The sequence below is a fragment of the Miniopterus schreibersii genome (assembly GCF_964146895.1).
Source record: "Miniopterus schreibersii genome assembly, chromosome: 14".
In the NCBI taxonomy this organism is placed as follows: Eukaryota; Metazoa; Chordata; class Mammalia; order Chiroptera; family Miniopteridae; genus Miniopterus; species Miniopterus schreibersii.
In genome coordinates this window covers 11,862,798-11,888,620 of record NC_138114.1, presented here as the reverse complement: position 1 = coordinate 11,888,620, position 25,823 = coordinate 11,862,798, and the positions used below count along the sequence as shown (strand labels likewise).

Sequence of the window (25,823 nt, the reverse complement as noted above, 5' to 3'; positions counted from 1 at the left end):
CCCTGAGGAGGTCCCGGCGCTTCCTAGGGTGTCACAGACAGGCTCCAGCCCCCTTAGTAAAACAACAACAACTGGGAATGGATGAAATGGTCTCTTTTGCAAGCTCTCTTCTTTACACGATTGGCTTAACCTGACGGTTGCCTGTACCAGACAGAATGCGGTGCAGCCAGTCTCCTGGCCCAGTTTTAGATCTATATTTTCTGTTGCCCAACAGGGCAAACCACCTCCCCCCGAATGACTTAAGGATCAGTAGTGTTCTGGTGCCTCGTTGTACAGACGGGGGGGCTGAGCCTTTTGGACGCCAGAACCCAGCCTGCAGTGTGAACACCTCTGCGCCCGAGGGGGTCCCTCCAGGCTCCCCCTCTTGCCTCGAGACTCCTCGCCGCCGCCACCTAGGAATGAAGGTGAGGAACAGATCCCGGCAGGCGAGCCAAAGAAAGATGGGTATTTTTAGCACCAAGGCCCAAAGGGGGAGTCGTCTTGACTGCTCCGTTTGCAAAGAAATAGAAGATGCTAATTTACCACCCTTTTCTCGAAGCCCGCCGCCCCACCCCCGTCTCCCGGCCGGCAGGAACGCCACCGATTTTCAACAGCCATTTTCCTGATTCCGCGCCCACCTCGAACCGGTTCCCCCCGGTCTTCCGCGAGATGCGGCCTCCCCTCGGCCCCCACACATCACGCTCTCCCTAAGCTCGCGTGGGGCCGGCTCAGAGGCGAGGCCCGCACGGCGACGGCGCGGCGCCCCCGGCCGAGGGCGCGCGGCGGCCACGCGCGTGCGGCGGGGCCGGGCTCCGCCTGCGCAGCGCCACCCGGGGAGGGGCGGACCCGGCGCCCCCGCCCCGCCCCCGGCGCCCCCGCCCCGCCCCGAGCGCCCCGCCCCGAGCGCCCCGCCGCACAGGCTGGGGGAGGGCGCCGGCGGGGCGGGGCGCGGAGGGCGGCGCCGGGGCGGGCCCAGGAGAGCGGGGCGCACTGGGCGGCGCGGGGAAGTGGCGCCCCTTTCTCGGCCGCCGCCCCCCGGCCCCGCCCCTCCGCGCCCCGCCCCCCGCTCGGACGGCCCGAGTCGCGCCCTCCCGCCCCGCGCCGCCGAACTTGCTCTAACTTCCTCGGCCGAGCCGGGCCCGCCGCCGCCGCCGCGCCCGGGTGAGTAGGCGCCGCGCCCCGCTGGAGCGCCGGGCCCAGCGCCCCTCATTGTCTGAGGCCGACCCCCCCCGAGCGCCCTCTGGGGACGCGGGCTGCCCCCCGGTCCCGGCTCGGCCCCTCCGGCTCCCGCGTTCCTGCCCGGGGGCGGCCCTGCGGGCGGCGCTGGCTTTGTTCGCCCGCATCGCCCGCGAGGGGCCGGAGGCCTTGGCCCGAACCCCGCCGAGCCGAACTCCGGCGCCGGGCGGAGCGCGAGCCACGGCGGCCCCCGCTGGCGCTCGGGGTGCTGTCGCCCTCGCCCTTTCCGCGTTTCCGGGCGGGTGCCCGCGGGCTGGCGGGCGTGGGGGCCCGGGGGGGGCTGGACCGCCGCTCCCGCTCTGCCCCCCGTGCCCCGTCGCGAGCCCTGGCGTGGGCTCTCCCTTCCGCTCGGTCGCGGATCCTCGGCCGCGCGGAGCTCGCCTGGGGTGGGGGCGCGGACCTGGGAGGGCCCCCAGGCTGTGCCCCAAGTCGCCCACCCCGGCGGTGCGTCCCACTCAGCCTTGCTCGGGCTTGGACGGCCCGCGTTGGAGTCGGTGGTGACCCAGCTTCTCCGCCTTGGTCGGTTGGGACTGAGCTTGGGAGCAAAGCCCGACCCCTGACCTTCCTGGGGCTTCCGTCGAGCTGGTCGGTGGCCGCTGCCCGTCTGGGAAGCATGGTGCTGCCGGTGCGTAGGAAGTGTGTGTGTGTGTGTGTGTGTATGCGCGTGTGTGTGCGCGTGTGCGTGTGTGTGCGCGTGTGTGCGCGTGTGTGCGCGTGTGCAAGGTCTGGGCTCGGGGGACGCTGGGACTCGGGGACGTGAAGTTGGTCTCTGTCTAGACTCGGCCCATGCTGTGTGTGTGTGGGGGGGGCAGTTGTCCACCCTTGTCCTGGCCCGGGGGACTCTGGTGTCTGCTGGCATCAACTTGTCTTGAGCCGAGAATGCTGGGGGTTGCATCGGAGCCTCTGCAGGTGCCCTGTCTCCTGTGGTCTGCTCTCTAGGGGTCTTCCTCCCTTCAGAGATGGGGGCTGAATGGAGTGGGTGAAGCTGCTTGCCAGATCCTCAAAAGTAGCCTTCCCCTTACCCCTTGACCTCAAAGTACCGGGAATTAGTGCCTGCTGAGTGCTTGGGACACCCTTCCCTATTTGTGAAGAGAAACCTAGGTAGGGCCTAGGCCATCAGAGCACCCCTCCCCCCCAATGAAGCCCATGTTCCTCCATCATAGACCCATATGCCCTTCCAGCTTCTCTGTCAGCTGTCCCCAAGCTTTGTCCCATCCTGAGGATCCATAGTGTCTTGGAGACAGGCCTTGGAAGCCCAAACTACCAGTGTGGTTTTCCCTCTTACTGTGTCATCCTTTGTTGCACCCCACCTTCAGCTGGAGAATTTCTTGATCTCTTTATCCCCACATCTCTGAACCCCACTGCTGGGTCACCAAATGTGATCTTCGATTCATTTTACAAAGCATGATTGAGATTCTGGGATGCTAGGGTACCAGTCGCTGCTGCAAACACCGTTCCAGGCTCACAACTGTCTGTCTGGCTGTAAGCTCTGTGTGGTCTTAGAGCCCAGGCTGGACCTGTAGTCAGTGCTCATAGTGTTGATCTGAGCTTGGGTTCAGCTTCACAGCAGCATTCAGGCAAACAGGAGTCCAAGCCACTGCTGCTTCTGGAGGTTTGTGGCTGCCTCTAGGAAGAAAAGGCATGGAGAGGAGGGGGCTGCAGAAGGGTTGTCTCTCCAGGGAAGTTCCCCCTTTACCAGCTGGGCAGCTGTGCTGATCCCTCAGGGCAGGTGAGGGTGCCTGCCTGCCCATGTTTGGGAGTGGGAGAACAAAGCTCATGCTCTTTGTGGGAGGGGAGGGGGCCCTCCTGCTCATGTCTGTGGTGGAAGTGAAGTTCCCATGGAGGCCGGGGAGCAGGGAGTCGGGAAGCCCTGGGTTCTGGAAACATTTGCTGAGATTTGATTTGTTTCTTGTTTACCTTCAGCTGAGGTAGGATTTAGTTTGGCAGTGCCTACAGAGTGCCCTTATACCAGTCCAGGGAAACCTCTGCTGGGTTTAAAATCTTGTGGAAATTATGGACAACCTTACAGCAATTTTGTGAAAGATTTAGCATGTAGTAATAGGGAATTTATTGAGACTTACTATTTCTTTAGACTTATACCAAGCACTATCCCAGAAACTTCACTTGTGTTAACCCTTGAAAACACAGAGTATGGTAGATAATGTGAATGTCCCATTTTACAGATGAGGAAACGGACCCAGAGAGGTCACAGAGTAACTTGCTTAGTCTCTAAGTGAGCTGGGTTTCCTCATTTCTAACTAGATAATGATTTCTTAGAAGTGATTAAAGTTGATTAATACACTGAATAAGCCTGGCCCACAGCGGAACTAGTAAGTCTAGCTCAGGTTGCCCTTATATCCCCTGCTTCTGAAAGCATCTCATCTGTTTGGGCACATAGTAGGTGCCCCTGAACCCCAGCTGATTGGTGATGGAGGTTTTGTCTCCCTACAGCTGGGGAAAAGAAAGACCCGAGGAAGACCGAGGAGAGGGAAGACCGGAGTTGCCCTGCACAGAAGATTGGGGAGGGAGTCATTGACTGTGTCTGTCTAGATAGATCAGAGTTTGCTGTGGTATCAATCCCCAAATTTCAGAGGCTTAAAAAAACAAAGGGTTCTTTCTTGCTCACACCACACCTATTGCATATCTGCTTTATGTTGTTCTCACTGTTGGACCCATGTGGATTAATCGAAAAATTCCTGGTCACTTGGACGGGCACAGAGAGAATGATGAATTTCATTCCAACTCTTAAAGCTTCCACCTAGAAGTGACATTTCAGTGGCCAAAGCAGTCACATGGCCATACTTACTTAACTACAGAGTGGGGAGGGAAAGAGCTTTGAAAACTTTTGGTGAACAGCAGGAATGCCTGCCATTCACCTATCGCTGTGCCTTCCACCAACTTCTTCCCAAGGTCTGAGTGTTACATGTTTCTGTGTCACCAGGAACATTGATCATGAATTAATCAAGGAAACATTATTTAGGTCAAAGATGAGTTGAGGTGCCACATTTGAATGGCAGAGGTGTGGTGGGCAAGAATATATTAGGGTAGTGAGAGGTAGTATGCAGAGGAAGCTTGCTTCTGGACCCTGGGCAAGTTACTTGAATTCCTTAGGTCTTCTTTTGCCCATTCATTCATTCATTCATGGGCCCAAGGACTAGTGGTGAGTCCGGGGTCAGGGATTTTTATCAAGCACGTGTTCAGCTCCTAGCCTGGGGCTGTGAACTGGGATGATGATCCCTGTTTCTTGGCAGCTTTTAGAGAGTGATATTAAAGCCCATGGGAAGGGAATCGGGCTCCTGCTCCCCTCACTGCCCTGGCACGGCAGACCTGTGCTCTAGCTGTATGTGGCCAGTAGGGGTAGTCACCTTTCCTAGAAGGAGGAGCATGTAGAGGCGCCCTTATAGGCTTCGCTTTTCCACTTCCACTTCTGGGACTCAGGCTGAGCCTGCAGGCCTAGGGGTGTGGGCAGGAGAGGTGGTAAGGTTACTAAAGGTTGGACCACATGGAGAACAGGCTTGATTGTGGGGCTGGGCTGGCTCTCTGGCATGTAAAAGGGGTTTGTAGAAACCCTTTTGCATTTTTCACTTGGATCACCCTTGCAGGGTGTTAAAGAGCTTGCCATGCTATGGACTTTGCTTTTGTGCTTTGTCACCTGCTTGGTCTCTGGTGACATCCATCAGGGCCAAGAAACACTGGTGGAGATGATGATACCTCAGGTACTTCTGTATTGTGGGCTACTCAGTATTATGTTTTCTCCTTTCTCAGGGCCTCTGTTTTTTCATCCTGAATAGAGGAAGAGGTGATGGGGTTCTAAACAGTGGTTCCTTTCTTTGTTGGTCATCAGAGTCCCCAGGAGACTATGTAGACCAGGGCTTTGAGAATCTTTGGTCTAGGCAGAAACCAGCGTTGCTGGCTTGTATTGGCATCTGTGATGGCATTGTCCTCTCTAACTGAGTTGTGTGAGGTATTCCTTGTCCCCACACCCATTTTCTCCTTTAATGGCATATTTACTTTTGGTCCTGATGGGGCAAGTGTGACTATGTTGGCACAGCACAGGGCCTGCTGCTGGTGAGGGCTCAGTGCCTTGGCTAATTACATGAGAAGGTAACATTGTTCATTCAGCTTGTAGAGTGGATAGTGGTGAGGCAGCTTTTGAGCTGTCTCTGCTTTCTAGCAGAGTGACCTAAATAAGCCTTTGATTTTTATTTACTTTTTTCTCCTGGACTTGGTTTGCCTACCTGTGAAGTGAGAGGAATCTGCCCTTTCTGCCTCTCATGGGGTTACTGTGAAGCAAGAGCACACAGAAGCTCTGGGACTGCTGCCACCCCGGTGGTGGCTCTCATGCTCACCAGCAGCTGACCTGGGAACCCCACTTTCTCTACTCTTGGGCTGGGCCAGGCTGGGCAGTGCTGTAGTGTTTCTCTTAGAGGCAGTAGGCCTGGTGATCTGAGCTTACATGGGTCTGGGCAGGCTGGAGGTAAAACTTCATTCCTTGAGGTCTGTTCTGCCTCCCTCTCTGAGCAGCCAGGAGAGTCCTGGTGTCCATCAGCTAGATAGCTGGAGGGACCAACTTTTCCCTCCGTGGGCTCTGTCAGCTGCGCTGAGTGGCTGAGAGCCATTGGCTCTAAAGCGGTTTCTGGGACCCTGGGTAAGAGGTGAGTTCCTGGTGCTACTTCAGACTGTGTCCCTGGAATTTGGGAGAGTGAGGCTGGGCTTTCCTCTCTGGGTGAGGCTTGGGGAGGGACAGGCCAGGACAAGGGGCGGGTAGGAGTGGACCTGAGGAGAGATTTGGTGAACCTCCTCTCTGGGTTTTCCCTGACTGTGCACCAGAGGCTGGGGCCTATGCTAATCTACTCTGCAGAGCCCAGAAGCATCTAAAAAGAGGCTTTGAGGAATTCTTAATCCTAACACCCAAAAAAGGGGCCCTCACAGCAGCCGGAATTAAATGAGCGTCCCTCGAGCCTCTTTCACCTATAGTCTGGGGTCTGAGTGGGGAGCAGGGAGGGCTGAGGGCAGCAGCATATCCCAGGACACAGACCCGAGGCGGGGAGGGGGTCTTGGCTTATAGCATCAGAAGCCCACCAGGTCACCTCAGGAAGCCTGGGCTTAGTGGAAAGTGGATATAAGGAATACAGCCACCTTAGCGTCAGATTTGGGCCTCCCAGGGAGGGGCTGACTGCGCCCCACACCCACTGCAGCAGTGCTGGCCGTGGTGTGACTTTCCTCAGCAGGAGGAGAGCTCGGTTCTGCCCAGGACCCTGCTCCTCTGTGCCTCCCTGCTGCTGCCACCAGCTGCTCCAGGGAGAGGCTCTGCTTGCCCACTGAATGGCCATGGCTGTGAAAGAGACCCTGTTTCCTCCCCAGGTGACCTCCGTAGTGTCTGGCTAGCCTGTGGATTGGCTGTCTGGTGTTAGCCCCTCACCTCTTGGCCAGGTAGACAGGGTCTCTCCTTGGGGCTTGGTGGGGGAGCCCAGCCCTAGCCCTAGTAGTTCTCATGCTCTGGGTGAGGGGTCCAGGAAGGCTTGGAGCTCTGTATTAAAGAAAAAAATTAACTCTGACACTTGTTAAAACAGTAAGGCAGACTTTATAAGGACTATTGTGGTAGGTATAAGGACTACTACAGAGGGGTTTTGCATTAGGGAGAGAGATTGGGCTCAACCCCAGATATAACAAGGAAAAGTGGGAATTTATAGCCAAGGAGCAGAATGGGACAGGGGGTTGATGGATGGAAATTTCTGAGAAGGTAATTCTTTACTAACTGACCCAACAGGATTCTTGCCTATTCAACCTAATAGGTAGGCCAGGGTGATCAGGTATTACCTGGGGGATATTCCACTAGGAGGATGAGAAATTTGGTCAGATAAGGAGGGTGATCAGAACAGAGGGTGGGGGATCCGGGAGGGTGGAGGATCCCTGCTAATCTGACTTAGCAGGATTCTTGCTAAGAACTGGACTCTACAAGGACAGACACCTAAGGGCAGGCCTAGTCGAGCAGAAGGCTAAGAGGAGCCTTCCTAAAGTTCGGTCAAGGAGAGACTGCCAGTATCTGAGGCTAGCTGCCGCCTGCCTTCAGTGTCCCCCAGGGTTCATGCACTGGCTTGAGCTCACCACTGTTCACACTTGTCCCTCAGGAGTGGTCTGCTGGCTCCTTGTCCCTTGGCTCCCTCACTCTTCTGGCTGGACTTCCCCCTCCACCCAGGAATCAGCGTGGACCTGGGGCCTTAGTTCCCTGGGGCCCACCAGCGCTGGCTCCCCTTGCCAGATCTGTTGGGTGCCAGACCACAGCCATTTGACTCTGGACAACCCTCCTTCCTTGGCCTTTGTACCTTGTGTTTCCTGCTCTCGCTCTTCTGGGCAAACCTGTCTGACAGCTTTATGGATCTCTTTTTCTCCCACTCCTAGGGACTCATTGTTTCCTTTGTCTGAGCTCAGCAGAGGGAGACTCTGGTGGGAGATCTTCTCCTCCTGCCTGGACTATGCACTGCAGGGATCTTCTGTCTGGATACCCCCTTCTTTCCCCTGTCTGAGGCCTTCCAATCCCCGTACCCAACCTTGTTCCTCCCGTCCATGCCTGAGGCTCCTCCTGGCTCTCTCTCTGCCCTTGCTCTCTACTTGGCCAGACCTACACAGTTGACCCTGTTTGGTGTGTCTCCTGCTCCTGTCTCAACAGCCAGCTTTTTAGGAACCAGGCCACCCACTGTTGTGAGAAAAAAAAGGTGTGTGAAGAAAACCTGTTGGCTGTGGGTGGAGGCCTTCCCCATTTCCTGAAGGCTCCACTGGCTTCTACTCCTGCAGGGGAACAGTGCTGGTGACAGAAACTGGCTCTGTGTGCCTTCCTGCCTGCCACAGTCATTTTCTGCTGTCATCCGAACTGCTTCCTGTGGAATACAAGTAATGCTGTAAACACGGATATGTCTTGAGGGTGCATGTCAATAAAAGGGTTGGTGGTAATGGCAGGGTATTCATTCCCAAGGGAGTAAGGAGGAGGGTGTGGCATGTACCTCTCACAGGGCTAGGGCTAGCAGGTTTGTTCTGGGGTGTGGAGCCCTGCCCACTTATGCAGGAAGATGGTTGGAGGGGGACTGGTCTCAGTCTGATGGAGGGTTACAGGATTCTGTACAAGAGTTGCTGAGGGCTTTGTACTGGTGTGGACCTGGCTTGTGACGGGGGCAGGACTTGTTCCCAGCAGCTGAGGTATGAGTGCTCCAAGTACCATAGTGAGTCTATTTGTTGTGAAATCTCATGTGTGCTTCTTAATTTGGGGGTTGCTTATTGAACATTGAGCAGTCGTCAGAAAGTGTCTTACGGAATAGATGAGCCAAACATACACCTTCCTTCTTTCTAGTCTTCTGCCTCTGTGGCCTGGGTGGTCTGTGAGCCTGAGGTTTTAGGAGATCTTAGTGCTTGCTGTGGTGGCCCTGGGGTGGGACAGGGGAATTCTGCTAGGTGGAAAGAGCTCCATTCTCATTCCCAGCCCCCCATATGGTTTCACCCAAGTGGTTAGGCCAGTCCTGGTTCTAATAGGCATGTATCATACCCCAGAGAAGCAGGCAGGAGACTGGGATGGCTATTGTATTGTTCCTTAGAGGGAAAATCACTCGGAGGAAGTACATAAGTGCTTCTGGTGCAGCTTATTTATTGATGTGCCAGTTAAAGGAAGCTTTCAACAACATATATGCATCCCTTTAGTAGGGGATAAATACACAAATCCATCTCACAACTGCATTCCTCAGCTTCCATTTCCTGAAAGGTACATGGAGTTTAGTGGTGAAGGAATTGGGGTTTTGAGCCGAGATTTTGGAGAAACTGTTTTTAGTCTGCTCTTGGAGTTGGGCCAGGCCTAGAAATCTGTTGAAACAGTTTTCTTTAGCTGCTAAAATAGGGATGGGCTCATAAAATTAGGACCTTGAACCTCCTGATGACTGGGAGGGCCCTGAGGGGGGATCCCGCTGAGGCCTGGGTTGCATGGTTCAAACCCTCCTCACCCCTGAACCTGGGAGTCGAACAGCCTCCCTGTGGATCTGGCTACAGATGGTCCTCAGTGTGGAATGACTTCAGGTTTCCCTTCTGCCTTTGTCAGAGTCTGCTTGTGGTCTTCCTAGGAAAACTTTCTATTTTGGGACTTGGGGAGGAGTTGTGAGCAGGGAGCTAGCTAGCTCTCTTGAGTCTGTAAGCCTATTCTGGAGGCTGGTACTCCCTTCCCCTCCTCTCCCAACTGTTCCCTGTTCTAGAGAGATGCCAGACACTGCCTGCAGAGAGCTACAGGTAAAAGTTTTGGTGCCTCCAGCCATAAACTTTTGGGGTTTTAAATGTCAATTTAGGTTTAAATTTTATTTTAGCCCGGCCGGGCGTGGCTCAGTGGTTGAGCGTCGACCTAGGATCCAGGCGATCAGGGTTTGATTCCTGGTCAGGGCACATGCCCGGGTTGCTGGCTGCAGCCGATCAATGACTCATCATTGATGTTTCTGTCTCTCTCTCTCCCTCTCCTTTCCTCTCTCTGAAATCAATAAAGATATATTTAAAAAAAAAAAATCCTTTAAAAAAAATTTTATTTTAAAAATGTACACATGATGCAGAACACATAAAGATACACAGTGGAAATGAATATTTCCATCCCTGACCTGTTCAATTCTGCTCCCCTGTGGCCTTTGTCACCAGGTGCGGGGTGCCTGGTCAAGCATCCCTTGCTGGTATGCTGATTGCGCTGTCCTGCACTTAACTGATTTCTACTCTAAAGTTTATCTTGGGATTGATCTATTTCAGCACACACAGTGCGGGCCATTCATTTGAAGAGCGGCATGTTACTCCTCTGTACAGTAAACTGGTTCACTTTATCAGCCCCCTATTGATGGACATTGAGGTTGCTTTCTGTATTTTGTTTCTCGGGCCCAAGCTGCAGGGATGCCTCGCACGTGCTCAGAGCTCTGTAGTAGAGCTGGCCAGCTGAGGAGTCCAGGCATTGGGTGCTTAGTAGGAAAAGAAACGCACTGTTTTGAGTCCAAAGGGAGTCAGATAAAACCTGAGTTTTTCTTTTGGCGGGATCTTGTATGTCTACAGTTGGAGCCTAGAGCTGGAGGGGACGACAGTGGGTGCTGGGACTCTGGGGTGCTGGTTCCCACCACAGTCTGTCCTTGTTTCAGCTCAGGTCAGCCAGTCTCCGTAGCACCTGTCGTTTGCAGCCCTTGGCTGTGCCCTGTGGGCCATGAGACCTATGCACCCAAAATTGTGATATGAGGGTGAAGAGGCAGCCAGAGCCAGAGAGGAGATGGTGATGGGGGCAGACTTCTCATTATGTGGGTTTGAGCAGCTGCAGGAGTTTGCAGGACTGGGGCAGGACATGGTGGGGGCGGGGGGAGGTCTTGGCTGAGAAACAAGCTGAAGCTGGGAAACAGCTTTTAGAAGAGCAGATTCTCCCTCAGTTTCAGAGGTTGGTGTGAGGGTCAGGCCTCCCATCCTGGCCTCACTGGACCTTCCACTGCTCTGGGATTCCCCCGTCTCCTGCCGGCTTTGTGCCCTGGCTTCTTGCTGCGTTAGGCTGCTATGGGCCTGATTGCCAACCTGTGATTTTGAAAGCCTGTGTAGAAGGCACCCGGTGTAAATAGTGGATGGGTTTTCTGTCTTGAGCAGGTGGCAAGCAGGGGGTGAGGGCCTTTGAGTTTTTCTTCCTGGGGTGGGTTAGGCGAGGGGGGGAGGGAGGGCATATGTTGGAGCCATCCGCTGGGATCCTCCTGGGAGTCCCAGGAGCACTCATGCTGTTTCCACATCCTTGTGGACACAAATGTGCCTCTGAGATGACTATAATCTTTTCCTGTGTGGCTCTGGCTGCCCCACGCCTAGGCAGGGCTGGGCAAAAACTAGGGAGATTTTAGGGCTGGATGGCAGATGTCCCCTAAACAGAAAGGTGGCTGATATGACCCTGCCCTGCTGGGTCTGAGGCCTGTGCCCTGGTCTGTCTCTCCCACCATTGCTGTCACATGCTGCCCTGTGAGAGCCCAGAGCTTCCCATGCCCACAGCTCTGTTGTGTGGGCTTGGGGCCTTGGCAGCACAGAGATTTCTATTGTGGTGGGGTGGCAGCTAGGACTGACCTGTGGGGCTGAGGAGGTGGGGCCTGGGCACTGACAGTGGAGCTATTCATGGGCTCTGCCCTGGTTTCCTGCTGCCTCCCATTGTGGATCTTTTGGGGGAAAGGGGAGGGCGGGAGGGGGGTGGCCAGTATTACTATTGTTGCTGGCAGCAGGAGCCTATTATGTTAATACAAGTCCTTTGGTGGAGGGATCTTAGCCACTCCAGTGCCCCTCCTGTGTTATTTTATGCTGAGTGAGCTGCCCAGCCTGGGCCCTGCCTTCTCCTGGTGCCCCCTCTGCCCCTGGACATTAGGAGGGGCCCTGTTCTTTGCAGGTATCTCTGTCACGATCCCCCTTTCCCCCCTCTCAAGTCCCCACGCTGTGCTTGGAACCACTCTGGATAAGAGTTCTGAGCAGCTGGACAAGGTGCAGGAGTGCCCTGTGCCTGTCTTGTCAGTCACCTGCCTGCTGCCTCTGGGAGTAGGTTCTGCCTAAGCAATCTGGGCCCAGCTGCGCCCTTGGGTGGGGGCCAGGCACGTGGCTGGGTTGTTGTAAGTCTCGCAGGCCCCACTTTCCTTTGTGCCTTAGTGTTCAGCTCAGTGTCCCCTGTTCCTCACTCGAGCACTCAGCTGCAGAAAAGCCTGCTTGCTGGCAGGCTGGCCCGTCACCTCCCCCGCTGCCTGAGCCACAGCCATATTCCTTTGTTCTGCCCTCTCTGGGCTCTTGAATCGCAGGCAGGCAGGCAGGCTGGGCAGGCGGCAGGCAGCGGTCTCGTAGCACAGGGGAAGCCCTTAAGACATGAATCTTCCCACTGAGCCAGCAGCATGCAGTCCCCTGGCTGCACCCTCAGTTCCCCCAGCTGTAACCCCACCTCCCCAGTGGTGCTGAGATTTCTCTGTTTAGAGATGGTCTAACCCTCTTTCTGGATCAGAGTGATGGTGACATGTACAGTGGGACAGAGAAACGTCCCACCTGTTTGTGGCCACTGAAGGTGTGTGTGAGAGAGGGAGAGTTGGTCGGGAGAGGGAGGGAAGGAGGGAAAAAGATACGGGGGAGAGGGGCCGCGGCACAGGCACCTTTGAGAGCAGTAGCTTCCTGGTCGTTGGCAGAAAAAGCCACTCCTGGGCACAGAGGTTGCTCTTCTTTTACCTCCTGGTCCTTCCACCTGGAGTCTGTGTAGGAAGAGTTCTTAGCATTTAGTGGCGGGGTGGGTGTGAATGAGAAACGTTTCTTTTGATTCCAGTCTCTGAATGGTTGTGGGAACTTTTCTCCAACTAAGAGGAACCAGACAGACCCTGCCCCTTGGCGTCTGAATGTCTCTCTTCTCCCCTAGTTTTTGGTGGGCATAATGAGCTTCCTCCTGGGGACCCAGTTTCACCCAGGGGTGAGGTCGATGGTATAGCCGAGGACCATGCTGGCATCCCTTTCTGGAGGTGTGACCGCTGCAGCCCATCTCCTGCTTTCTGCACTGCAGCCAGTCTGCAATAGTCGCCTGCCTTGGACTTAAGAGTTGTTTTGGAGCTTTCACTGCCTTTTTGTGTTTAGTATTTTATGTTACCCTTTCAGAACCCATTCATCGTGAGATAAGCCTGGCTCTCTTATCTGATCTCATCAGCCAAGTCGAACAAATTAGGAAGCAAGTTTCAGCCCTGTACAGGGTGGCCCCTTGGAGTGCCCTTATTTTAGCAAAGCTTTTACAAGACTCAGCAAAAAGAACTCAGTTCTCTGTCAAAGGCATTGAAACACAGATGCTGTGTTTAGGGTAGTTGGCTCCAGACAAGGTTGGGAAATGTCATGATTGAGGCAGCATGGTGTTCCGGAAAAGCACATGGAAGTAGGAGGCTGGGGTTGAGTCCCGGTTGTGCTACTGGACTCTGAGTGACCTTGGCCATTCATTTCAGTGGGCGTGGGTCTCTGGAAAATGGAAGGGTTGCTTAGATGAACTTTGGAAACTTTTTAGCTGTGTGACTCTTTCAGGTCAATGAATTTGAATCCACAATGGCTGGTCACTACCCTCAACCCCACTTGCCAGCTGAGGATATCTTTTGGAAGAAATGTCATCACAGGGAGTCTCTCCTCTGGGGTTTTCTTCCTTGGGTTCTGGAGGGGTTCGTGGTAGCAGTGATCACCTCTGCAGATGTGTGTGGTTTTCACATGGAAACCCACCCCCCTGACTCCAAAACACCCTTGCAGTTCTCAGGGACCCACTGATAAATTGTCTTGGCATTGACTCTTTTCTTGGAAATGCCACATTCCCTTTCTGGTAAAATTGAACCTGGGGGGAAGGAAGTAAAGCTCTTAATTTGACCTCCTGCCAAAGTGAGGGCAGGATGTTAAAAGTAAAAACAAATGCAATAAGATAGAGATACCACCCTTTTCCTTCTTCTGGGGGGCCTGGGTTTAAATTTTGTCTGTTTTGTTATAGATTCCAGGAGGCAAAAACATCCTTTTGCTGGGTCCCCTTCGGTGGGTGTCTGGCCCTTTATCTGCCTTTCGTCACCCAGCCTCCACCCCCTGGGCCTCCTCGGTCTGCAGTTTTCCTCCCATTGTCTGCTGGGCCAGGATCAGCTTATGTGTCCATGCGTCACAGGAGGCCTGTGGTCTGGGAAGATGCCCATGGGCAGGGAATCCAACTTGACTTATCACTTGGTTAGAGGAGCTTCCATAGCTGTGAAATGGGAATAAAAATAACCTGTGAGAATCCATTGGGGTGAGAATCCAGTGGGTGGGGTGTACTAAAGGAATGAAAAAACTCCAGAACTAAGCATTCCTGCAGGAAAGCTGAATACATCCCTATAAATCAACACACAATAAAAATGGGTGGGCTTTCCTCCACAGACTTGCCTTAATGATTGTTTTCCTTCCTCTCTGTAGTTGCTTTTCTCTTATGCATCTCACATCCTGACTGTGCAAAGCACTGCCCACAGGCCTGTCATGGGCAGCATTGCATCACCCAGGGTCTTGGTGAGATGTCGGATCTGGAGGGAGCTGTGTCTCACCCCACACCTGGGGGATCAGAATACACTTAAGATTTCCAGGTGATTTGCATGCTCTTTCAGGTTTGAGAAGCCCTGGCTCACACCCTAGTTCAGCCCCTCCTTGTTGCTCTTCAGTCTGTGTTGTGGTTTTGCAGTCTTCACCTGCTTGCCCTCAGAGTTGTCAACTTTAACAGGGTCTGGCAACCCTGGCCCCAGGGCCCCTACCCTCTTGGGTGTGCAGTGTACAGCAGGTATCCCTGGGCACTGAGGATGAACCCCAGTCTCAGAGGTGTGTCTGGAGACTGAGAAAGCTGCCTTGGCTGGCAGCTTCAGGGCATCTCCTGGAGCCTGCTGGCAAGGTCATCGTCGGAGCACAGAGCCTAGGGGTAATTGGAGTCCTCCTTTGGGAGAGGGCGCTGCTGAGCCCTCCCTGGCCATCTGGTGCCACTCACCCTGCCCAGTCCATCCCAGGTGGATGACAGGTTATAAATATTGCTTGCTTTTTGTAACATTCTATAAAGGTGTTTTGGTATATGTTGAAGGGGGACTAGAAGTTTATTTTTTGCGGTACTTTTGTAGTGGAGAAAAGTTGAGATGCCTCTCCTAATTTGGCTAGGAGTGCCTGCCTCCCCTCCCCCATTCTGGTGGAAGTGGGTGGGGCCAGCGGGGAAGAGCGTGAGCCTCCAGGCCTGGGGGTGAAAGTGCCGGTGGGCGAGAGGAGCCCTAGGCAGCCCTGCTCAGCTGCTGGGCCCCTGGCCTTCTGGGACTCTGTTTCAGGGACTGAACTGCCAATCTTCAGCCGACTCTCTGCAGATTCTGCTCAGACTTTTTCAGCAATTTCCCACCATTATTTGCATTAAAAAAGAAATCTGTTCCTCCCTCCACCCTTATTTCTTTTCTCTTGACATTTTCAATGCACTTTGTTTTATTTATTTATTTTTCTGCAGCAGGCTTCACTTTTCATAGCTTGTTTGGGAAGTTTGTTTTGTGAGCCCTGTGAACCTTTCCCCCCAGTCTGTTTGCATTGCTCAGAGGAGGCCAGGAAGCAGGCTCTGCCCTGGGCTGGAGAGCCTCCTGTCCTGGGCTGGATTTGGGGGTGCTCCCAGTGCTGACCTTGAAGTAGGTTGTTTGTGTTAAAACAGTTTGTTGTAGCAGACTGCAGTTTTTAACATCTTAGAACCACAATCTTTATGCCTTTCAAGCATGAAAAAAATGGAAGGAGTAAATGTATGTAATTCTAAATTCTCTTACACAGTTCTTTGTGTTGGGGGAGAGGAGGTGGGGGTAGGGCAGCTCCTACAAAGAGACCATTTCAAATCCGCATTAGACACGCCCGTCAGACCTCGCACCCCCTTGGAGCCACTCCCTCACTGGCTGCCGAAGACGCTGTTCTTGAGACTGTTTCTCCCCAAGCAGCCCACTCATCACTCAGAACTTGTGGTGTTCGGGAGTGGCTCCCACCCCAGCTGTGCCAGCCCTGTAAGGGCAGCCATGCCGGTTGTGTCTTGGTATCGCCTATAGGGCTGGGGACACACTAGGAGCTCTGTTCATAACCCGAGTCGGACAGTCTTGTTGGCCGCCGTCTCCATCTCAGGGCTCAGTCGCTCCTCCCAAGGTGGTGAGCGTCTCCATGTAGAGCGCTCATCTAGTTCAAGTTCAGCCATCTGCTCTGTGCAGCATTTCCTGACCAGCTTCCCACCTCCTCCTTCCTTCCGGTACCCGGTCCTGCCCTCCAGCACCTATGTTACTCCCCGGTTAGTAGAGAGAATTGCGTCCTGAGTCACGCGTGGGTCTTACTCCACCTCTTTGTGGCCCCCACAGCCTGTGCCAGGTGTGGTGCGCTGGTGCTTGAAGGAGCAGAAACAAGTCCTGAGGTGTTTGTCTGCCACCCCGAGGCCGAGCAGTGTGGGTGTGTGCTGATGGACCGACCTCTGAGCCAGGTGCCGCCGGTCCTGCCAGTCCCTCCTGTCAGTCCTGGGAGCCCTTGGCCATCAGGTCTTGAGTTGAGGATGTCATAATGGACAAAAGGCCTGGTCTCGTCCTCCTGAGGTTTGAGGGTCATGGCACGTTGGCCTGCTGGGTTTTTGTCCACCTTGGAGATGTCCCTGCGAACTGGGCCCAGATCCTCCACATCTCGTGTGCCGCTGGCTTCTGGGTGTAGCCATTTCACGCGCACTTGGGCTTTCAGGAACAGGCCGCGGGGTTATCAGGGCGCCATGCGCTGTGGGCGAGCTGGCCGCTGCACCTCCAGCAGCAGAGCGAAAGCAGCTGCGAAGCCAGGAAGGTGCCAGGCCTCCTTTCACCCAGGGTTTTGGGAAGTTGGGGGCAGCAGCTGTGGGTGACGAGGCCCTGCCTTACCTGTGTGAGCCAGTGCTGCCCTGATGCTGCTGGCGCAGTTGAATGGGCTGCTTGAGGAATCATTCTCAAGATCTGTTTGGGCTTTAGCCTTGTTTGTTGCCCCAATGTTTTATCCCACCCCCACTTCACCCTCTTTTTTTTTTTTTTTTAAAGGAAAATGACCATAAACTACATTTTGACCTGAGGCCAGTTATCTCTTAGAATCACTTGGGTTTCTTTGATCTTTCCTCATTGTGCAGGTTACGCATTTTTGTGAGCATACCGCAGAAGTGGTGTCCTCGGTGCTGCTCTCGGGAGAGACTGATGTTGGCTTAGGGTGGTGACAGCAGCGATCACTAGGTTAAGGTGGTATCTGCTGGTTTCTCCACTGCTGAGTTAGTGTACTCCTTGTAATTAGTAAGTGTCCTATAGGGAGAGACTAAGACTGCAAACATGCTCTTTCCCCATCAAACTTTCATCAACTAGTTTTAGAATCCATTATGCCCTGAATGTCTGTGCTTCAGCCCCGCCCCCCCATCATGCCACCATTCAAATAGTATTGAAATTCTAATGCCCGATTTGATGGTATAAGGAGCTGGGGCCTTTGGGAGGAGATACTTAGGGTAGGACAGTCAAGCCATGATGAATGGGGGTAATGCCCCAAAGAGCTCCCTTGCCCCTTCCACCGTGTGAGGACACAGTGAACCAGGAGGAGGCCCTCGCTTGACATGCTGGTGCCTTGATCTTGGACTTCCCAGCCTCCAGAACTGTGAGAACTAAATTTCTGTTCTTTTTTTTTTTTTTTAAATATATCTTTATTGATTTCAGAGAGAGGAAAGGAGAGGGAGAGACAGAGATAGAAACATCAATGATGAGAGAGTCATTGATTGAGCCCGTAACCCGGGCATGTGCCCTGACCGGGAATGGAACCCTGATTGGCTGGATCCCAGGTCTACGCTCAACCGCTGAGCCACGCCTGGCTGGGCTCTGTTCTTTTTTAAGCCACCCAGTTTGTGTTATTTTGTTACAGCAGCCAGAATAAACTAAGACAGAACCCATTGACTATCCTTAACAGAATTAGTTATTTCTGTCATTATTGCTGAATGGTGATGATTTAGTTTGATTAATTCCTTTTACATTTATTATTTGGCCTTCTGCTGTAAAGAACTTTCCCTCCTCCTTCACTTGTTTATTTATCCATTTATGTGTATATTAGTAGAATGGACTCATGGGTTCTTATTTTATTTAGAGTTAAAATCCATTACTATTATTGTTTATTTTAAAGCTCAGGTTGTTTCAGATTTTGCCAGTGGGGGTCCCTTCAAGCTGACTGCTGTGAAGGACAACTCTGAAAAATGTGTTTCCAGGTCTCTTAGCCCCATTGGGGTCTCCATGTGCAGCCTGGGAAAGGCTTCGAGTGATTCTGATGTGCTGTGGAATTTGGGATCAGCCCAACCAGGCCCATCTGCGTGTACCTCACAGAACCTCCCCTTCCCCTAGCCACCTGAATTGACAAGTGACCTGCGCTGCCTGCTTCCATGCTGAGTTTTTGGGTCAGAGTTGTTTTTGAACAAAGGCTCCTGTAGCTTAAAAAGTAATAAAAATAGTAAGTTTGAAAATCACTGGATTAAGTGACCTCCATTCCAGGCTCAGCATTTCTCCTGCTGAGCCGGCACCTCCCTACTTCCCCCCTCTGACCCACATCCATCCCTCCCTCTGCTTTCCTGATTACAGTACTGAGATAGACAGATGTCTCCTCGCCAGATTCACGAGGAGCCCCTCAGTGCTCCTTTTAAACTTAGCAGGTTTGGGGTTGTGGGTTTTGCTGATGGAAACTCATAATGCTGGGTTTGCTATGCTCAGAGTTTCCTACAGGAAGTTAAACACTTAGAACCCCAGTCCTGTCAGAGAGCCTGGTGGGGCTCAGAGCTGGTGGCCTAGGCTTTTGGGGACCACCACATGGAGGTCATCCCAGGACCAGCAGTCAGGGGTCAGGGGATCTCAGAACTCTGGGAACCTCCCTCTCCCCACATCTTTGTGGCCACCCCAACCCCTGTGTAGCTTTGTAGTGTCTTCTTGTAAGGAGTCAAACTTCTGGATCCCTATGGGTGGTGCTGCCACCCTGTCCAGTTCCCAGTGTGTCTGGCAGACCCTGGGTACAGGGAGTTAAGTCCTAAGGGGTATGAGTTAGAGTAGGACATAGACACTTCTGACTCTGAGGGTGAGTCAGAGAGTGAAGGTGAGTCAGAGAGTGAGGGTGAGTCTGAGAGTGAGGGTGAGTCTGACTCAGTGGGGAGCTCATGGACCTCAGTCCCTCCTTCCCCTCTCAGGGTGCTGGTGCCTTGGGGCTGGGGCACAGCATCTTCCCCTATGTGAGATTCTCACGGGCAATGAAGCAGCCTGCTCTCACCTGCCTTTGTGACCACCTCGCCTTTCACGGGGAATGGAATCCATTCCCCTTGCATATTTTACCTGTCCCCTCCCAGGTTTCTCTCTTTGGGCCCACCTGTCCCTTTGGCCTGTGAATGATCCCGAGCACCCAGTGGGCGCTTAGGACTCCCTTCTTGGATGGTAGAAATGTCTAGGGCCAAAGGTGTGCTACTTGGAGGTGCAGCAGGATGCCCAGCTGTCTTGGGAATATGGCTGCTCTTCCCTGGGAGGGGCCTATGACCAGGTTAGGTGTCAGTACTGAGGCTTCAAAGACCTGGTGGAAAGGTTGAATCTTGGTGAATGAATGACTGGACAGTGAGGGGCAGAGGGTAGCTTGGGCTGTAGCTTGGGACAGTGGTGATGGTGTTGACCAGGTTCAGCACTGTTCAATTGAGTTCTCTGCTGAGGGTCTCACAGCCCAAGTCAAGGTGTTGGTGGGGCAGCATTTCCTTCTGGTAGCTCTGGGGAACAATCCCACTGAGGTTCTTGGCAGAATCCAGTTCCTTGCTGTTGCAGGACTGAGGTCCTGTTTCCTTGCTGTCAGCCAGGCTACACTTCACTCCTGAAGCCTCTGGTCCTTGCGTGTGGCTCCTCTGCCTCAGATGCCACAACGAGGTGTAGGTGTTGCATTGTCTTCACGCTGGAAATCTAACGGCTGCCCTCCAGGGGCAGAAGGCGGTGCTTTTGGAGGCTCGCACAGTTACACTGGACCTACTTTAAGGCCAATTAATTAGTTACATTTTTATAAGGTTATAAACTACTTGTTTTTTGTTTGTTTGTTTTTACTTTGTTCAGTAAGAATATGGCAACTAAAAATATTTTGAAGACTTCCTAGAGATCTGGGTAAAAATGATGGATTGAGTGGATGCCCCTAATTTTACTTTATCGTAAAACTCCACAAAGGTTAAGATAAAGGGGATTTTGGAAAAGGAATCAATCTACGAGGACAGGGAGAAGGGGAAAGGAGATGACTTCCAAGTGGAGGTCCAGGAATTGCAAGCCAGGAGTAAGTAGATGGATGGCTGACCCAATTTAAAATTTAGGTGTTGGTATCACCATATTATTATTTCACATGGGGTGGGGTAGGGTGGGGAAAGGAAGGAACGTCTGGTCTTTCCCCGCCCCATCTTCTGTGGGGTGGGGAAAGATAGAATCCTTTGAGAGCAGTTGATGTCGTTAGATACCTGCATCCCTTCCTCCGTTGTCCTTGGTGACTGCCTTCCTCTTCAGCTGAATGTGGGAGATTCATTATGCAGAAGGAAAAACCGAGGGCCTGGGGTTTCGAGGTATTCCTGGAGGCTTATATTGAGACCATTTTCACTACTCAGCCTTCTGCCCTCACTTGGCTCCTAGGATACTGACAGCCAGCCCCTGCTTTCCAGTCAGGAGATAAAAGACATCTCCCAGGGGGACCTGACTGGCCCAGGAGAAAGGAACTTAAAGATGCTGCAAACGGCTTTCTGAGCAAATGGCCCAGCCAGGCCGCCCCACTCAGACCCGCCTGCCGTGCCCCCTGCGCTCCCGCGCCGCTCTGAGGCGTCCACTCTCAGCCCTGAGGATTGCCAAGGCTCACTAACATCCGAAGAAAGTGTGTAACAGGAAAGGAAACAAAGCAAACAAAAAAAGCAACTTTGAAGATATAGTCAGTTTAGAGAGAAGAACATTTTGGAAAACATTAGACATTTTCTGAGAGATAAGAGAAATAATATATCCATGAAATAAGATACTACAGATTTTTAGAAAAAAAAGTATTAAAAGTTGAAAATAAAAAATAAGGTCAGAGCAAAACTGTTAGCAGAATTATTAGTCGATAAAGGTGAAGTTGTCAGTCCTAGAACCAAGGCCCTGCACGTGTAAACTGCTGTGACTTACTCCAGGTTCAGCTGGTTCTTCCAACCCCTGCTGAGATCCCTGCAGCTGTTCAGAGCTTGAAAACAGTAGTCACTAGTGCTCAGACTTGTAGCATCTAAGGGCACCCAGTTAAGGACGCTCTGCTGAATGGTTCGGTGGTCACCGGGTGTGGATGTGGTTTTATGTCAGCGAGATCACAGGCAAGCATGACATCATCAGCTATAATGTTTGAATACCCATCTCTCACATCTGTTTCTTTTTGGTTTATTATTTGAATGTCCTTGGACCATGAGTGATCAAAATGGCATTTGAATAAAAAAAGATATGTCAATAAGAAGGGTGACACTCCTCTACAAGATGAAGACATGGGTAATAGAGCAAAAGAGGTAGAAAAGTAAAGGATCAGCCAGCGTTCTCATATCCATTCATAGGAAGGAGTTGCGGAAAGAAAACAGAAAAGATGCAAGTGGGAAAATCGTCAAGAACGGAAGTTTCCTTAGTAAGCCTTGGTAATCCTCATGACTAAGAGTGAATGCCTCAGAAGTGCCGTGTCCACGGGCAGACGAGTTTCCATGTCAGAAGGGCCCATCAGACCTTGAGCCAAGTGGGTGGAATTAGACCCAGACCAGGACCCTGAATTTTCAGTATGCTGGAGAGAAAGGGATAAGCCGGCAAGTTTACAGAGCGAGAGAACAGGTCAGGTACAGAGATCAATTGAAGTGGTTCTTATGCACTGGAATATAGAAGATGCTAGTAGGGCAATGGCTTCATCATTCTCAGTGCAATGATTTCCAGCCTGGAATTCTATACACAGCCAAACTGTTATTCAGGTAGGGACAATAAAGCTATTTTTGTCAATAAAGCTATTTGTGAGCAAAGATTGCATCTCTCATAGGCTGTGTCCCCAATGAGGTGAGGGGATTCTGTGCATCAGTCCAGATGGAAGCAGCTCAGGCTTCAGGAGAGATTTCTTATGGAAGAAGTAGAAATAGAACATCTGATGTGAATGGACTTACTGAGAGGAGATTTGTACAGCTGGCGTTGAATTTGAGGTTGAATATTGATAAATTCACAGAAAAGTAAGCAAATAGAAAAATCAGAATTATTAATTGCAGAGAACAAATGTACAGGAAAAGTAATTGTGGTTTGTATGGCTCACTCACTCTGATAGCTCACATGGCTATTACATTATAGTAATATAAACTCTGAAAATTTCTCTAGCCAGAGCTATAGTTTAACTGCAGTTGGGGTTAACTGTACTTGGGAAAGAAGCGTGAGCCGGTGGTTTGGGGGGGAGGTGGTTCGTGGCAGTGTAAAGAGGGTTGTTATATTCTTGTCTTCCAGGGTAGGAAATGGATAGGTAGTAACTTAAACTGAAACACCAGGGGTAGTAATACAAGCATATTATATACAGAAACTTCTAAGAGATGTTTGGGATGTAATAAGCATTATTAGAAAAAAATTCAACTGAGTAAATTTGAAGATCTAACTGGCTTTATTAATCGATTCATAATTCGGGGGCACCCCATCCAGCAACTAGAACAGTGCCAGGAGGCATGGAGGGTTTATGGGAAGAAGGGTGAGTCAAGGGAGCTATGAACAAAAGAAGGAATTCTTTTGGGGCCTGGAAATCTTTTCTTTGGGGGAAGAGAAGGGATTTTTATCATGCAGATTGCCTCTGCTTTTCTCTGGGGGGATGTGGAGAGGGCCCATGTGACAGATTACCTTACTGGTGCTTGACCAGAAAATTCAAGACTGGTTAATTAAGATTGTGTTTCTGGGAGAAGTAGAAACTGCAGTTAGATGAAGTGTCAGATATTAACTCTAGGTTTGGTGTCAGGAGCTTCTAGCACAAGTGACAGCATGCTGGGCCTGTGATTTTGTTTTAACAACATCAAGATCAGAGAGAAGTTGAAAGTGTCTCTGGGAAAGGGGGAGGCCTAGCCTGGGGCCTAGGATCTGCTGTTTTCTTAGCACAGCTTTTACAATAGTTGATTCTTAGATGATGTGCGGGGATAAATTTTTCTTTGAAAAAAATTAAAACAATAGCAAGTCTAGAATGCATGCCATATTGATACCATTATAACTAACCTAGTCATTAAATTAACTGGAAAGGAGCAAGGGAAAGGCCAAATATTACGGGCATGCCATTAGCTTTGCCAGGAAGCTACAGCTTAGACGCATGCCCAGCAAAGCCTGGGTGACATAGGGAAGGTACTTGCTTGTCATTCACACATGCGAACAGGTTATTGGCCAGAGTAGGCGTGGCCACTGCAAGCACAGAAAGATTTGAGATACTTAAGCTCCTAAACAAAGGAGTTCATTCTCTTCTCTTGTGCTCTGGGCTCCTAGCTCTCTTGTAGGGGGCGCGCTCCCCCGCATTTGCCCACATGGCTCACGACCGTGTGGACCCCACACAATGGACTGATGGACTGTAACTAGCCTAATGTTATACTGGACCATGCTCCACCATGGAATGGAAACTTCGGATTCTGGCTTTGTTTTTAGCTCTGCTGAATCCTCAGCTGCACATTTTTCAGCACTGGGTTAAGGGAAATGGGACTTTACAAACCCAGGGATGTAACTCCACACAAATAAAGGTCACTCATCCTTCCATGTGAGTCTCAGAAAATTCTTTTTCTTGAGATATCCTAAGGACCCGACCCCAGCACTCAGTGGGGAAAGAAATACCCCACTTCCAGTGGTGGACACCCCACTCCTATCAATAACAATATAATAAGGGGAAGTATTGTTTCATGAAACTCATTTTAGTTGAGTATACAAGTATGTATGCACTGGATTGATTTTGTTAGTGTTCCTTACTGTGGGCCATGGTAGGAATTTGAAAGCCATTGTTTAGTGTTTTCTCATTGCTAGTTCACTTTTCACACTTCTATTTTTTAACTATTTTATAATTGAGCTTGTGCTACTTTTGTAATTAAAATGACAGGGAGAGCCCTGGCCTGTGGGGCTCAGTTGGTTAGGAATCGTCCCCTACGTGGAAAGGTTGCGGGTTCAATTCCCAGTCAGGGCACGTGCCCAGGTTGTGGGCTCAATCCCTGTAGGGGGCATGCAGGAGGCAGATGATCGATGAACAGCTCTCACATCAATGTTTCTTAATATTTAAAAAAAATGACAGGAAAGAAGAGGAAGGAATCTTAATAGTTTAATATAATCCCAAGGTAGACAATCCCTATTTACAGTGACTGCTGACGTCACCACACTGGGGAGCCAGCATCCTCCAAGCGGGCATCCCCCCAGCCCAAGCAGCAATGGCCTCAGTTTACATTGATATATAATGGTAACTGTGACAGTGGAAACCTTTTAAGAAAATCACTTATAAATTCACCACCCCATGCAACCAATTTCACGCTTTCATGTTCCATTTTGGCCTTTAACCACATGCTTACAAATTGTTTCATAATTGCAAACCATGATGTACAGATTTCATACTTAATGCATATTCTTTTTCTTCTCTTGGTTTATTTTCATTTTCATTTAAAATATATCTTTATTGATTTCAGAGGTAAGAAGGAGGGGAGAGAGAGGGAGAGAAGCATCAATGATGAGAGAGTCATTGATCGGCTGCCTCCTGCACGCCCCCGACTGGGGATCGAGCCCGCAACCCGGGCATGTGCCCTGACCAGGAATCGAACCCCGATCTCCTGGATCCTAGGTTGCTGCTCACCGCTGAGTCACGCCGCCGGGCTTGGTTTATTTTCTTGAGGCAAATTCTTAGTCATGCATTTATTGGATTAGGGGTATGACCATTTTGGCAGGGAGGGGGTTTGAATGTCTGTAACTGTGCTGCTTATTGAAGGGTGGTAACAGCTTAGTCTGCTGCCATTGAGGTATGAGCCTACCAGCCTCACCATGGGCTTGCCCACCACAGTAGTGGTTATCTTGTTAAATTAAAAGGTGCAAAATAACATCTCTGGATTGTCTTTCAGTTTTATTTCCGGTGACGTTGCACATTTTCCCATCTGTTAATTATATTGCCCTTTCATTTCAGTATAATATCCATTTTCTTTGTCAGTTTTCTAAAACTGGAGTATTGTGTTTTAAGTCTGAATTTTTTATGTTGTAGATATTTACCCTTTGTTATAATTGCTGCAGCTGCAGATAACTCACCATTTGTGTTTCCTTTTTTATTTTAATGTTACTTTTAATTGCGTGGGAACTTTAAAACTTTTTATACTTTATATTGCTATTTTTGTACTTTGGATTTTTTCCCCTTTTGACTCAAAAGTGAGGACTAACAGAAGGCTGAAATACCTTGCTCTCCTGTGTGTATGTGAGTGTGTGTGTGTCTGTGTGTGTGTGTCTGTGTGTGTGTCTGTGTGTCTGTGAGTGTGTGTGTCTGTGTGTCTGTGTGTCTGTGTCTGTGTGTGCACGCACCTGGGCACGAGCATGCAGCTGTCAGTATTTAGGCTGATTCTGGCTTATTGTTTAGTTCCAGCTATCTCCACACTTCAGTGATTCTAACTCTCCCCCTTGTTTTGAGAAGTTGATTTTTGACAAACACTTGCCTCCTATTTGCCATGTAAATGCTTTATTCTGTTTTAATAAGTTTTGAAGTTGAGACAGTTTGAGGACTTGGAATTACGTTTTTCTGATCATTGTTTTCTATGCCCCTCCGCCCCCCCAATAGCTTTTGGAGAGCCTACTCTGTTAGCGGTGGTAATTAGTGTTTGTGCAGAGTTTATCCATTTTCTTTTAGGCAGAAGCTGAGACTCAGTCTCTGTGTGTTTTAAGGTAAAGGGTCTTGGTGTTAATTGAACATTATTTGGTAGAGTGTGACTCAGTTATGTTCAGTTAATTGAACATTATTTCTCGCAGTGTGACTCAGTTTAGCAAATAAGATGAGATGTCAGGGACCACAGTCACTCTGGAGTCGTTTTGGCTGAATTTGGGGTCTGATCGGGGTTGTATTTTCAGCACCACTGC

The 25,823-nt window shown here is 51.0% G+C and overlaps 1 protein-coding gene across 2 annotated transcripts in view; it reads left to right on the top strand.

Moving 5' to 3' along the window:
* Positions 1–948: 948 nt before the first annotated feature.
* Positions 949–25,823, top strand: part of TSPAN14 (tetraspanin 14) — a 53,270-nt gene continuing 28,395 nt past the window's right edge. The window contains exon 1 of one of the 2 annotated variants that reach the window (XM_081157794.1): positions 949–1,140. The gene's annotated coding sequence lies outside the window, so the exon portion shown is untranslated. The remainder of the gene's footprint in view (positions 1,141–25,823) is intronic. The other variant, XM_081157795.1, reaches the window with a different exon arrangement.